Here is a 14,088-nt window from a genome sequence, read left to right as displayed (position 1 = left end):
TGTGAAAAGTAGTTAATATTAAAATAAGAGCAGTGTGAAAAGTAGTTAATATTACAATAAGGACAGTGTGAAAAGTAGTTAATATTAAAATAAGGACTGTGAAAAGTAGTTAATATTAAAATCAGGACAGTGTGAAAAGAAGTTAATATTAAAATATGAGCAGTGTGAAAAGTAGTTAATATTACAATAGGACAGTGCGAAAAGTAGTTAATATTAAAATAAGGACTAATTTAAAAAAAAGGAAGTAGTTAATATTAAAATAAGGACAGTGTGAAAAAAGTTAATATTAAAATATGAGCAGTGTGAAAAGTAGTTAATATTAAAATAAAGACAGTGTGAAAAGCAGTTAATATTAAAATAAGGACAGTGTGAAAAGCAGTTAACATTAAAATAAGGACAGTGTGAAAAGTAGTTAATATTAAAATAAGGACAATGTGAAAAGTAGTTAATATTAAAATAAGGAGGACAGTGTGAAAAGTAGTTAATATTAAAATAAGGACAGTGTGAAAAGTAGTTAATCTTAAAATAAGGACAGTATGAAAAGTAGTTAATATTAAAATAAGGAGTGTGAAAAGTAGTTAATATTAAAATAAGGGCAGTGTGAAAAGTAGTTAGTATTACAATAAGGACAGTGTGAAAAGTAGTTAATATTAAAATAAGGACTGTGAAAAGTAGTTAATATTAAAATAAGGACAGTGTGAAAAGTTAATATTAAAAATAACAGCAGTGTGAAAAGTAGTTAATATTAAAATAAGAACAGTGTGAAAAGTAGTTAATATTACAATAAGGACAGTGTGAAAAGTAGTTAATATTAAAATAAGGACTGTGAAAAGTAGTTAATATTAAAATAAGGACAGTGTGAAAAGAAGTTAATATTAAAATATGAGCAGTGTGAAAAGTAGTTAATATTAAAATAAGGACAGTATGAAAAGCAGTTAATATTAAAATAAGGACAGTGAAAAGTAGTTAATATTAAAATAAGGACAGTGTGAAAAGAAGTTAATATTAAAATATGAGCAGTGTGAAAATAGTTAATATTAAAATAAGGACAGTATGAAAAGCAGTTAATATTAAAATAAGGACAGTGTGAAAAGTAGTTAATATTAAAATAAGGACAATGTGAAAAGTAGTTAATATTAAAATAAGGACAAGTGTGAAAAAGTAGTTAATATTAAAATAAGGACAATGTGAAAAGTAGTTAATATTAAAATAAGGGCAGTGTGAAAAGTTGTCAATATTAAAATAAAGACAGTGTGAAAAGTAGTTAATATTAAAATATGAGCAGTGTCAAAAGAAGTTAATATTAAAATATGAGCAGTGTGAAAAGAAGTTAATATCAATATAAAGGCAGTGTGAAAAGTAGTTAGGATTAAAATATGAGGAGCAGTGTGAAAAGAAGTTAATATCAATATAAGGGCAGTGTGAAAAGTAGTTAATATTAAAATAAGGGACAGTGTGAAAAGTAGTTAATATTAAAATAAGGACAGTGTGAAAACTAGTTAATATTAAAATAAGGACAGTGTGAAAAGTAGTTAATATTAAAATAAGGTCAGTGGGAAAACTAGTTAATATTAAAATAAGAACAGTGTGAAAAGTAGTTAATATTAAAATAAGGACAATGTGAAAAGTAGTTAACATTAAAATAAGGACAGTGTGAAAAGTAGTTAATATTAAAATAAGGACAGTGTGAAAAGTAGTTAATATTAAAATATGAGCAGTGTGAAAAGTAGTTAATATTAAAATAAGGACAGTGTGAAAAGTAGTTAATATTAAAATAAGAGGCAGTGTGAAAAGTAGTTAATATTAAAATAAGGACAGTGTGAAAAGTAGTTAATATTAAAATAAGGAGCAGTGTGAAAAGTAGTTAATATTAAAATAAGGACAGTGTGAAAAGTAGTTAATATTAAAATAAGGACAGTGTGAAAAGTAGTTAATATTAAAATAAGGACAGTATGAAAAGTAGTTAATATTAAAATAAGGGCAGTGTGAAAAGTATTTAATATTACAATAAGGACAGTGTGAAAAGTAGTTAATATTAAAAAAAAAACAATGTGAAAAGTAGTTAATATTAAAATAAGGACAGTGTGAAAAGTAGTTAATATTAAAATAAGAGCAGTGTGAAAAGTAGTTAATATTAAAATAAGGACAGTGTGAAAAGCAGTTAACATTAAAATAAGGACAGTGTGAAAAGTAGTTAATATTAAAATAAGGACAATGTGAAAAGTAGTTAATATTAAAATATGAGCAGTGTGAAAAGTAGTTAATATTAAAATAAGGACAGTGTGAAAAGTAGTTAATATTAAAATAAGGACAGTGTGAAAAGTAGTTAATATTAAAATAAGGACAGTGTGAAAAGTAGTTAATATTAAAATAAGGACAGTGTGAAAAGTAGTTAATATTAAAATAAGGGCAGTGTGAAAAGTAGTTAATATTACAATAAGGACAGTGTGAAAAGTAGTTAATATTAAAATAAGGACAGTGTGAAAAGTAGTTAATATTAAAAATAAGGACAGTGTGAAAAGAAGTTAATATTAAAATATGAGCAGTGTGAAAAGTAGTTAATATTAAAATAAGGACAGTGTGAAAAGTAGTTAATATTAAAATAAGGACAGTGTGAAAAGTAGTTAATATTAAAATAAGAAGTGTGAAAAGTAGTTAATATTAAAATAAGGACAGTGTGAAAAGTAGTTAATATTAAAATAAGGACAGTGTGAAAAGTAGTTAATATTAAAATAAGGACAGTGTGAAAAGTAGTTAATATTAAAATAAGGACAGTGTGAAAAGTAGTTAATATTAAAATAAGGACAGTGTGAAAAGAGTTAATATTAAAATAAGGACAGTGTGAAAAGTAGTTAATCTTAAAATAAGGACAGTATGAAAAGTAGTTAATATTAAAATAAGGACAGTGTGAAAAGTAGTTAATATTAAAATAAGGGCAGTGTGAAAAGTAGTTAATATTAAAATAAGGACAGTGTGAAAAGTAGTTAATATTAAAATAAGGACAGTGTGAAAAGTAGTTAATATTAAAATAAGGACAGTGTGAAAAGTAGTTAATATTAAAATATGATCAGTGTGAAAAGTAGTTAATATCAAAATAAGGACAGTGTGAAAAGTAGTTAATATTAAAATATGAGCAGTGTGAAAAGAAGTTAATATCAAAATAAAAGCAGTGTGAAAAGTAGTTAGGATTAAAATATGAGCAGTGTGAATAGAAGTTAATATCAATATAAGGACAGTGTGAAAAGTAGTTAATATTAAAATAAGGGCAGTGTGAAAAGAAGTTAATATTAAAATAAGGACAGTGTGAAAACTAGTTAATATTAAAATAAGGACAGTGTGAAAAGTAGTTAATATTAAAATAAGGACAATGTGAAAAGTAGTTAACATTAAAATAAAAACAGTGTGAAAAGTAGTTAATATTAAAATAAGGACAATGTGAAAAGAAGTTAATATTAAAATATGAGCAGTGTGAAAAGTAGTTAATATTAAAATAAGGACAGTTTGAAAAGTAGTTAATATTAAAATAAGGACAGTGTGAAAACTAGTTAATATTAAAATAAAGACAGTGTGAAAAGTAGTTAATATTAAAATAAGGACAGTGTGAAAAGCAGTTAATATTAAAATATGAGCAGTGAAAAGTAGTTAATATCAATATAAGGGCAGTGTAAAAAGTAGTTAATATTAAAATATGAGGAGTGTGAAAAGAAGTTAATATCAATATAAAGGCAGTGTGAAAAGTAGTTAATATTAAAATAAGGACAGTGTGAAAACTAGTTAATATTAAAATAAGGGCAGTGTGAAAAGTTGTCAATATTAAAATAAAGGACAGTGTGAAAAGTAGTTAATATTAAAATATGAGCAGTGTGAAAAGTAGTTAATATCAATATAAGGGCAGTGTCAAAAGTAGTTAATATTAAAATATGAGCAGTGTGAAAAGAAGTTAATATCAATATAAAGGCAGTGTGAAAAGTAGTTAATATTAAAATATGAGCAGTGTGAAAAGAAGTTAATATCAATATAAAATAGCAGTGTGAAAAGTAGTTAATATTAAAATAAGGACAGTGTGAAAAGTAGTTAATATTAAAATAAGGACAGTGTGAAAAGTAGTTAATATTAAAATAAGGACAATGTGAAAAGTAGTTAATATTAAAATAAGGACAGTGTGAAAAGTAGTTAATATTAAAATAAGGACAATGTGAAAAGTAGTTAATATTAAAATATGAGCAGTGTGAAAAGTAGTTAATATTAAAATAAGGACAGTGTGAAAAGCAGTTAATATTAAAATATGAGCAGTGTGAAAAGAAGTTAATATCAATATAAAGGCAGTGTGAAAAGTAGTTAATATTAAAATAAGGACAGTGTGAAAACTAGTTAATATTAAAATAAGGGCAGTGTGAAAAGTTGTCAATATTAAAATAAAGACAGTGTGAAAAGTAGTTAATATTAAAATATGAGCAGTGTCAAAAGTAGTTAATATCAATATAAGGGCAGTGTGAAAAGTACTTAATATTAAAATATGAGCAGTGTGAAAAGTAGTTAATATTAATATAAAGGCAGTGTGAAAAGTAGTTAGGATTAAAATATGAGCAGTGTGAATAGAAGTTAATATCAATATAAGGGCAGTGTGAAAAGTAGTTAATATTAAAATAAGGGCAGTGTGAAAACTAGTTAATATTAAAATAAGGACAGTGTGAAAAGTAGTTAATATTAAAATAAGGACAATGTGAAAAGAAGTTAATATTAAAATATGAGCAGTGTGAAAAGTAGTTAATATTAAAATAAGCACAGTGTGAAAAGTAGTTAATATTAAAATAAGGGCAATGTGAAAAGAAGTTAATATTAAAATAAGGACAGTGTTAAAAGTAGTTAATATTAAAATAAGGATAATGTGAAAAGTAGTCAATATTAAAATAAGGACTGTGTGAAAAGTGGTTAATATTAAAATAAGGACAGTGTGAAAACTAGTTAATATTAAAATAAAGACAGTGTGAAAAGCAGTTAATATTAAAATATGAGCAGTGAAAAGTAGTTAATATCAATATAAGGGCAGTGTAAAAAGTAGTTAATATTAAAATATGAGCAGTGTGAAAAGAAGTTAATATCAATATAAAGGCAGTGTGAAAAGTAGTTAATATTAAAATAAGGACAGTGTGAAAACTAGTTAATATTAAAATAAGGGCAGTGTGAAAAGTTGTCAATATTAAAATAAAGACAGTGTGAAAAGTAGTTAATATTAAAATATGAGCAGTGTGAAAAGTAGTTAATATCAATATAAGGGCAGTGTCAAAAGTACTTAATATTAAAATATGAGCAGTGTGAAAAGAAGTTAATATCAATATAAAGGCAGTGTGAAAAATAGTTAGGATTAAAATATGAGCAGTGTGAATAGAAGTTAATATCAATATAAAGGCAGTGTGAAAAGTAGTTAATATTAAAATAAGGTCAGTGTGAAAACTAGTTAATATTAAAATAAGGACAATGTGAAAAGTAGTTAACATTAAAATAAGGACAGTGTGAAAAGTAGTTAATATTAAAATAAGGACAATGTGAAAAGTAGTTAATATTAAAATATGAGCAGTGTGAAAAGTAGTTAATATTAAAATAAGGACAGTGTGAAAAGTAGTTAATATTAAAATAAGGGCAGTGTGAAAAGTAGTTAATATCAAAATAAGGACAGTGTGAAAAGTAGTTAATATTAAAATAAGGGCAGTGTGAAAAGTAGTTAATATTAAAATAAGGACAGTGTGAAAAGTAGTTAATATTAAAATAAGGACAGTGTGAAAAGTAGTTAATATTAAAATAAGGACAGTGTGAAAAGTAGTTAATATTAAAATAAGGGCAGTGTGAAAAGTAGTTAATATTAAAATAAGGACAGTGTGAAAAGTAGTTAATATTAAAATAAGGACTGTGAAAAGTAGTTAATATTAAAATAAGGACAGTGTGAAAAGAAGTTAATATTAAAATATGAGCAGTGTGAAAAGTAGTTAATATTAAAATAAGGACAGTGTGAAAAGCAGTTAACATTAAAATAAGGACAGTGTGAAAAGTAGTTAATATTAAAATAAGGGCAGTGTGAAAAGTAGTTAATATTACAATAAGGACAGTGTGAAAAGTAGTTAATATTAAAATAAGGACTGTGAAAAGTAGTTAATATTAAAATAAGGACAGTGTGAAAAGTAGTTAATATTAAAAAAATAAGAGCAGTGTGAAAAGTAGTTAATATTAAAATAAGGACAGTGTGAAAAGTAGTTAATATTAAAATAAGGGCAGTGTGAAAAGTAGTTAATATTACAATAAGGACAGTGTGAAAAGTAGTTAATATTAAAATAAGGACTGTGAAAAGTAGTTAATATTAAAATAAGGACAGTGTGAAAAGAAGTTAATATTAAAATATGAGCAGTGTGAAAAGTAGTTAATATTAAAATAAGGACAGTGTGAAAAGCAGTTAATATTAAAATATGAGCAGTGTGAAAAGTAGTTAATATCAAAATAAGGGCAGTGTGAAAAGTAGTTAATATTAAAATATGAGCAGTGTGAAAAGAAGTTAATATTAAAATAAGGAGGCAGTGTGAAAAGTAGTTAATATTAAAATATGGAGGACAGTGTGAAAAGTAGTTAATATTAAAATAAGGATAATGTGAAAAGTAGTTAATATTAAAATAAAGACAGTGTGAAAAGTAGTTAATATTAAAATAAAGATAATGTGAAAAGTAGTTAATATTAAAATAAGGACTGTAAAAAGTAGTTAATATTAAAATAAGGACAGTGTGAAAAGAAGTTAATATTAAAATATGAGCAGTGTGAAAAGTAGTTAATATTAAAATAAGGACAGTGTGAAAAGCAGTTAATATTAAAATATGAGCAGTGTGAAAAGTAGTCAATATCAATATAAGGGCAGTGTGAAAAGTAGTTAATATTAAAATATGAGCAGTGTGAAAAGAAGTTAATATCAATATAAAGGCAGTGTGAAAAGTAGTTAATATTAAAATAAGGACAGTGTGAAAAGTAGTTAATATTAAAATAAGGATAATGTAAAAGTAGTTAATATTAAAATAAGGACAGTGTGAAAAGTAGTTAATATTAAAATAAAGATAATGTGAAAAGTAGTTAATATAAAAATAAGGGCAGTGTGAAAAGTAGTTAATATTCTAATTTTTAAAGAAGATATGTCAACATTATGATGTTACAAACTCGTCTCTATTTGTTGACCTGAATTACTACCAACCACAACTTCTATTTGCAGACTGAGTTACCACTATCCACAACTCATCTTTGTGACTCCTTACATCTGTAAACAGTATCGCCACACAGTCTGATGAAGTCCTATTGACTCTGTTTAGTTTGCTTGTCTAGTAAAGCTTCATAAGGGTTATCAATCCCTAAATTTGAACTGTTAGGCCAGAGAGCAAGCACTCATCGCCAACTGTTGGGCTACCCTAAACGAATAATAGTAGTAGACGGTCACTCTTATAATAACGCATTTAAGACTGGAAAGTACGAAACTAAATTTTGCAGCAACGAGACGCAAACAAAGGACCCTCGGGTTCACAGACCAGCGTGCTAACGACTTGGCCACAACCAGCTCATCCTACTGAAACAAACGCAGCTTTATCTGTGGACTTCTATGAACAATTATCTTCTAAAATAACCTTTCTTTAACACTTTCATTTTACGACAGGCCCCGCATGGCCAGGTGCTTAAGGTGCTCAACTCGTAATCTGAGGGTCTCGGGTTCGAATCTCCGTTGCACCAAAATATGCTCGCTCTTTCAGCCGTGGAGGCGTTATAATTTGACGCTCAATCCCATTATTCGTTGATAAAAGGGTGACACAAGAGTTGGCGGTGGGTGGTGATAACTAGCTAGCTTCCCTCTACTCTTACACCGCAAAATTAGGGACAGCTAGTGCAGATCGCCCTTGTATGTCTTTGTACGAAGTTCGAAAACAAACAAACATTGTACGACAACTTCCATGTATTTAACCTAAAATTTTTGAACCTGTTCTTTAAAAACTTAGAATTTTAAAGCTAACACGTACAATTAAAAAAAAAAACTGAGATCGGTTAAGAGTTGAACTAGAAATTACTTGCTGAACAAATATTTAACCCAATTATTTTATACAGAGGCCTACTGAATGTCGTTAAGTCTTGGTTCTCACTTCATTTGTAAGCGATATTGAATTTAGGTTAGGACCACCGAGATATGCCATTCATAAATCTCAGGACTGATTTTAAAAAATAAGTAAATTTTTAAGGGTGGCACAACAAACCGGAATGTTAGAAACAAAAACCGAACCTTACAAAGAATCCATAAGAGTAACTAATAAGAATGATAAAAATAATAATAAGTACAGCATAATATGTGTGTGTGTATTTTTCTTTACAGTAAAGCCACATCGGGCTATCTGCTATGTCCAACGAGGGGAATCGTACCCTTGATTTTAGCTATGCAAATCCGAAGATTTACCGCAGCATAAGGGGGGTGGGGGGCACACTGTAGCATACTAAAGTCTCAAAATACAGACAAATAGTTCTAATAGCTATAAACTGTACAGATGATAAAAATGGACGGTTGGACGGTCAATAATTTGGTCAAATGTTGCTCACAATATTAGCTTTTCCTCACATCAATTTTAATAACTGCTTGATAAATTCTATCCTTATAAATTAATTACGTACGAACGTCGCTTGCTTTTGAAGCCAATAAACTACTGAAGTGTGAACTGGGGATTGTGAATCAAATAGGCCCATCAGAAGAATAATTTGCTTGTTGGTATTGATCAGTTTGTACAAATTTTTTTAGATACTTTTTTTAAAAAAATCCCTTTTTATTGATGATAATACGCTCAGAAGAGAAACCAGATTAAAATATTTGACGTTTAGTTACGTACGAAATGTCTCTCTCCTTTTTGTAGATCATTATAAACACCTCTGATGATTTTCCATTTATTATGATGTCCTTAAAATAATATCATATCCAGAAGTTATGGGACTGCCCTCTTTATGTTTTCCTTATCTATTCTTAGCAATTAAAATCCACTCATCAGTTCAAAGACGCAGGGTTTAATGTTATTTGATCTTTCTTTACGACATTATAATCAACTTCCAATAGTTTACCCCCAATGATCGTCGTTTGATAATCCACACATCCCACAAGTAAGATAACCTCTCTTCTTCAATCTCTGGCAATCCTCACTACTTTGTGTTTAATATTTCCTTAACAACTTTGTTTACAGATGGTAAAGGCCGAGAGCAATGGCAGGCCAACACCAAATCCCCGGGATAAGTTCTACAAAAACACCAAGTTTGTGTATCCTACCTAAGTTCAAGTTTTCGTAATTAATTACAAGTTTTTCTCTGTTACTTCAAATGACGTAAATGTTGCGTTTAGATTGATGCCCACTTTCGTTTGGTTGGTTGGGTGCCTGAAATATTCACGTTGTTAGGCTTCCATGGTGGCAGAGATCCAAACTCTTTCTAGCTTATCATGTACCTGGTGAATTCTATGTATGTTTCATCTGTCCTTCTACAGTTTTCCTAATCTCTCTAAATTTCATGCTGAGAGAATTTTGGTTTCCTCCACACGATTCCAAGGCAGTCTTCTCGTATCTCTTTTGCCTTTGTCAATCGTAAAATATTTAATTAATTTTAAGGTTCTGACACAGTACCAGATATTACTATAATTTAGGTTCCTTTCGTAGTTTTAATGTTTTTACTGTTGCAGAAACTCTCAGGTTACGTGATAACATACTGCTCCAACTAACTTATGTAATATATGGTATTTAATCTAGCTTATTTTAAATTCCGATTCGCTTATGTAGCTTAACGTATTTTCCTGAACATTGGTCAGTGATCTCAGACCAACAAGCTCTACTTACATTATCAACGTTTATTTACATAATTCACAGACACAAATTTAGATTAATATATGACACAGAAAATACTATTAATATATGACACAGAAAATACTATTAATATATGACACAGAAAATCCAAAGAGTTCATTTTGTTTTATTAATTTTTATATGACTGAAATAAATTGTTTAATTATGACCTACAATAAAATAATATGCATGACAGATAGACACACTGTTTATTCTGATTCAAAGAGTATTTAATTAATAAAGCAATATGATAGTTAATATAAATTTCTTTTACGTTATAAGTAATAATCATATTCACTTCGTAATTAAGCCACTGACGAACTGATAATTAAACTGATTGAAATTTAAGCCTTTTTACGCACGACAGTTTTTATACAACATTTAAATTTGTCAGTTTTAAATAGAAGTCACTGCAAGTTGTTAATGTTGTGCTTGTTTATTCTTAATTAATTAATAAAATTGCTTAATTCTATCTCGGGACTCAGTATCATTATTTAAAATGAACGGTTATTTTATGTAACACTAACATGACGCTAATCACTTAGAAATTGTCACAGATTAGAATATAGGTACTTACCACAGTACTGGCTTTTCACGGATATCACTACCAGTAAAAGCGTAAAAGCAAAACATAATATCTTCTCCATCTTTAAATATGCATATTAATTTAATCTATTGAAAAAACGAAACTTTTGGTTCAACTTTGCGTTAAGAAAATTTCCACGTCTATTCCCCACAACCGTTGTAAGTATTATTAGCATTAGCAGACTAGGCAAACTACAAATATTATCATTACTACCAGTACTATATTACGATAATAAATCTTTTAGTGTCATCTATCGATAAATTACTCAAATAAAAGGAAAGAAAAATAAGACAATATTAACGCATTTGTAAAAACTCGAGGAAAAAAATGAAAAATACACAAATATTTAATCAAACGTTTTGGTTCAGTTTAGTATGAACGTTAAAAGTTTAAATTATTTTACGTGTAACTGTACTTTAAGGAAAATATTACTCGAAACGTGATTATTAAGTTAATATTTATTTCTGTTTGATTATTGCACGATAAACACTTGTGTCAAATGCTAAAGTTATAGAATAAGGCCAAGTTGTTTCCTTGGAAATTACGAAAGATAGTTTTATAGAATCACACGCATTAAATTGTTTGTTTTTCAATTTCGCGCAAAGTTACATGAGGACTATCTACGCTATCCGTCCCTAAATTAGCAGTGTAAGACTAAAGGGAAGACAGCTAGTCATCACCACCCACCACCAACTCTTGGGCTACTACTTTACCTTACCAACAAAAATGGGATTGACCGTACATTATAACGCTCCCACGGCTAAAAGGTCGAGCATGTTTGATGAGACGGGGATTCGAACCCATGACCCTCAGTTTATGTGTTGAGCTTCCTAACTACCTGGTCATGCTGGGCTTCCATTGCATTGAAAGTTTATATATATATAAATATCATTATTTTTATCAAATAAATCATTAAAAAATCATATTTTAGGCTTGAATCTCTCGTGAAAGTCCACTTGTCGAGAATATAGAATCATAGGTTGTTTTATGTGTAATAATCGAATTAGAAATTCTCCACTGAATACATAAAGGCTGTTAGGTTACCACTGGGCCCGGTATGGCCAAGCGTGTTAAGGCGCCCAACTCGTAATCTGAGGAGCGCGGTTTCGCATCCCCGTCGCACCAAACATGCTCGCCCTTTCAGCTGTGGAGGCGTTATAATGTGACGATCAGTCCCACTATTCGTTAGTAAAATAGTAGCCCACGAGTTGGCAGTGGGTGGTGATAACTAACTGCCTTCCCTCTTGTCTTACACTGCTAAATTAGGGACAGCTAGCGCAAATAGCCGTTGTGTAGCTTTGTGCGAAATTCAAAAATAAACAAATAAATAAAATAAACCAAATAAACGATTTCAAAAAATATTAATATTAATAATTCTTCGAAAACTATTTTTTTTACATTCATTTGTGTCACTACTTATATGAAATGTTGTTTTTTTTTTCAGATGATAAATAAGATGTACACTCAATTCTTTCACACTAATTTAAGTAAATTTCAAGGAGGTTTACAATTTTTTCAGTGAAAAACTAAAACTAAACAATTGCAAGAAAATAAGTATGGTGCAGATTGACAAGACAATTACAACATGCAGCAAAATGTTTACCTTTTATTGTTCCTCGACACAAAGATTTATTTTCCAATTACTTATGCCTAAAGTAAATGGAAAAGACCTATTTTTCTCTCCAAACTTTGCTTTAGTGACCTGGGTAATGAATTTTCAAATTTACCCATTTTTCAGAACATTCCAGGTAGATTCAGTGCTGTGTAGCTGATAGAGAATTTTCAAGAATTTTCTGGAATGTTAGAGAACTTACACGAATTTTCTAGAATGTTGTACAATTTACACGAAGTTTCTAAAATGTTGTAAAACTTACGAGAATTTTCTAGAACTTTCCATAATATATATATACAGGGGCTCACCACTTCAGTTTAGTTCTAGCTGCCTCAATGAACACATAGACCTATCTGAATTTATCAGAGATGGCGTCAAGAAGCTACAAGCATTCTCCAGATGCATTGTGCTATGTATGTGAACAATTTACCAAGACAAGAGCGAAAAAGTACTCCGTGACAGCATCTGCTAAAATGTGTGAAGCCTATAAGGCATATTTAGGCATGCCTCTCGGAGATCAAGACAAACCCTGGGCACCTCATTTTACCTGCGAGTACTGTAAGAAAACTCTAGAAGGTAAGACGGACAATGTTTGCTTGCTTGAATAGTAAGATTTTGTATTATACAAATTTTAGACCTTTTACAATTTAAATTCTTTAATTTTTTTAATTTCTATTAGTGTAGAAAAAATATCACATATAAAATATTTTGCATGAACCTCTTACACATTAGTTGTGGATGAAATAAATTTATTCTTCATAATAACAATTTTATTTTGCTCTTTTGCAAGATGATACAGAGGGGAAAAGAGAGCCATGAAATTCGCTATTCCAAAAATTTGGTGTGAACTTACTGACCACTCAAGCAACTGCTACTTCTGTATGGTGGACCCTTCCAAAAGTCGGGCTGTAAAGAATGCATCTGCTATCATGTATCCGGGCCTTCCATGATCCATCGCCCCAGTGCCGCACTGCCCTAAGCTCCTTGTACCCACTCCTCCAGAGAGAAATCAGCCATCCCCAGAAGAGAGCAGCAAATCAGAAGAAGAGGTAGACGTGGAAAATCCAGCTTACAATTTCAGAGGTACAGCTGGTGAGAGAAACCCATACTACCCCAACCAAAGAGACCTCAATGACTTGATCAGAGATCTTGGTCTAACAAAGTCGAATATAAAGCTTTTGATATCTAGGCTCAAGAAGTGGAATTTGTTAGATGAAAGTGTGCAAGTCGCAAATCAGAGGAAGCGTCACCAACATTTTTCAAGCTTTTTCACTTGTCAAGGTGGGCTCTGCTTCTGCTGCAATGTATCCGGTCTGTGCGAGGCAATTGAAATTGCTTGTAACCAGAACGAGTGGCGCCTTTTCATTGATAGCTCATCCAGAATCCTCAAAGCTGTGCTGCTCCATAACGAGAATAAGTTTCCGTCTCTTCCCCTGGCTCATTCGGTGCACCTCAAAGAGGAATACAACAGCGTGAAGACTTTGCTACAAGCCTTGAAGTATGATGAGTATGGCTGGGAGATTATCGGAGACTTCAAAATGGTGACATTCCTGATGGGCCTCCAAGGAGTCTTTACCAATTTTCCCTGTTATCTTTGCCTTTCGGACAGCAGGGACACCAAAGTGCATTACAACAGGAAGTTCTGGCTACCACGGACCGAGTTCTCTGTGGGGAGGCACAATGTCAAGTGTGAGCCACTAGTAAAGCTCCAGAAGGTGTTGTTCCCACCGTTGCACATAAAATTGGGTTTTATGGAGCAATTTTTCACAGCTCTTGATCAGGAGCCTGTAGCCTTCAAGTACCTTCGAGACTTCTTCCCTAAGCTGTCTGAGGCAAAGGTCAAAGCTGATGTCTTCGTTGGACTACAAATAAAGAAGATCCTGGAGTGCACATAATTCCTCAAGAAGCTCAGTAGGAAGGTAAAATAGCTTAGGGCGGCTTTGTCGCAATGGTTTGGGGCTTTTTGGGCAATGAAAAGGCCGAAAATTATGTGGAACTGGTTGAGGCTC

General features: G+C 30.3%; 1 protein-coding gene across 2 annotated transcripts in view; it reads right to left on the bottom strand.

Annotated features, from left to right (window-relative positions):
• Positions 1-10,660, bottom strand: part of LOC143256261 (uncharacterized protein CG3556-like) — a 31,649-nt gene extending 20,989 nt beyond the window's left edge. For both annotated transcript variants that reach the window (XM_076513228.1, XM_076513229.1), the window contains exon 1: positions 10,459-10,660. The gene's annotated coding sequence lies outside the window, so the exon portion shown is untranslated. The remainder of the gene's footprint in view (positions 1-10,458) is intronic.
• Between the last annotated feature and the right edge of the window lie 3,428 nt (positions 10,661-14,088).

This window comes from Tachypleus tridentatus, chromosome 7, assembly GCF_004210375.1.
Source record: "Tachypleus tridentatus isolate NWPU-2018 chromosome 7, ASM421037v1, whole genome shotgun sequence".
Classification (NCBI taxonomy): Eukaryota; Metazoa; Arthropoda; class Merostomata; order Xiphosura; family Limulidae; genus Tachypleus; species Tachypleus tridentatus.
This window is presented reverse-complemented; position numbering and strand designations above follow the sequence as displayed.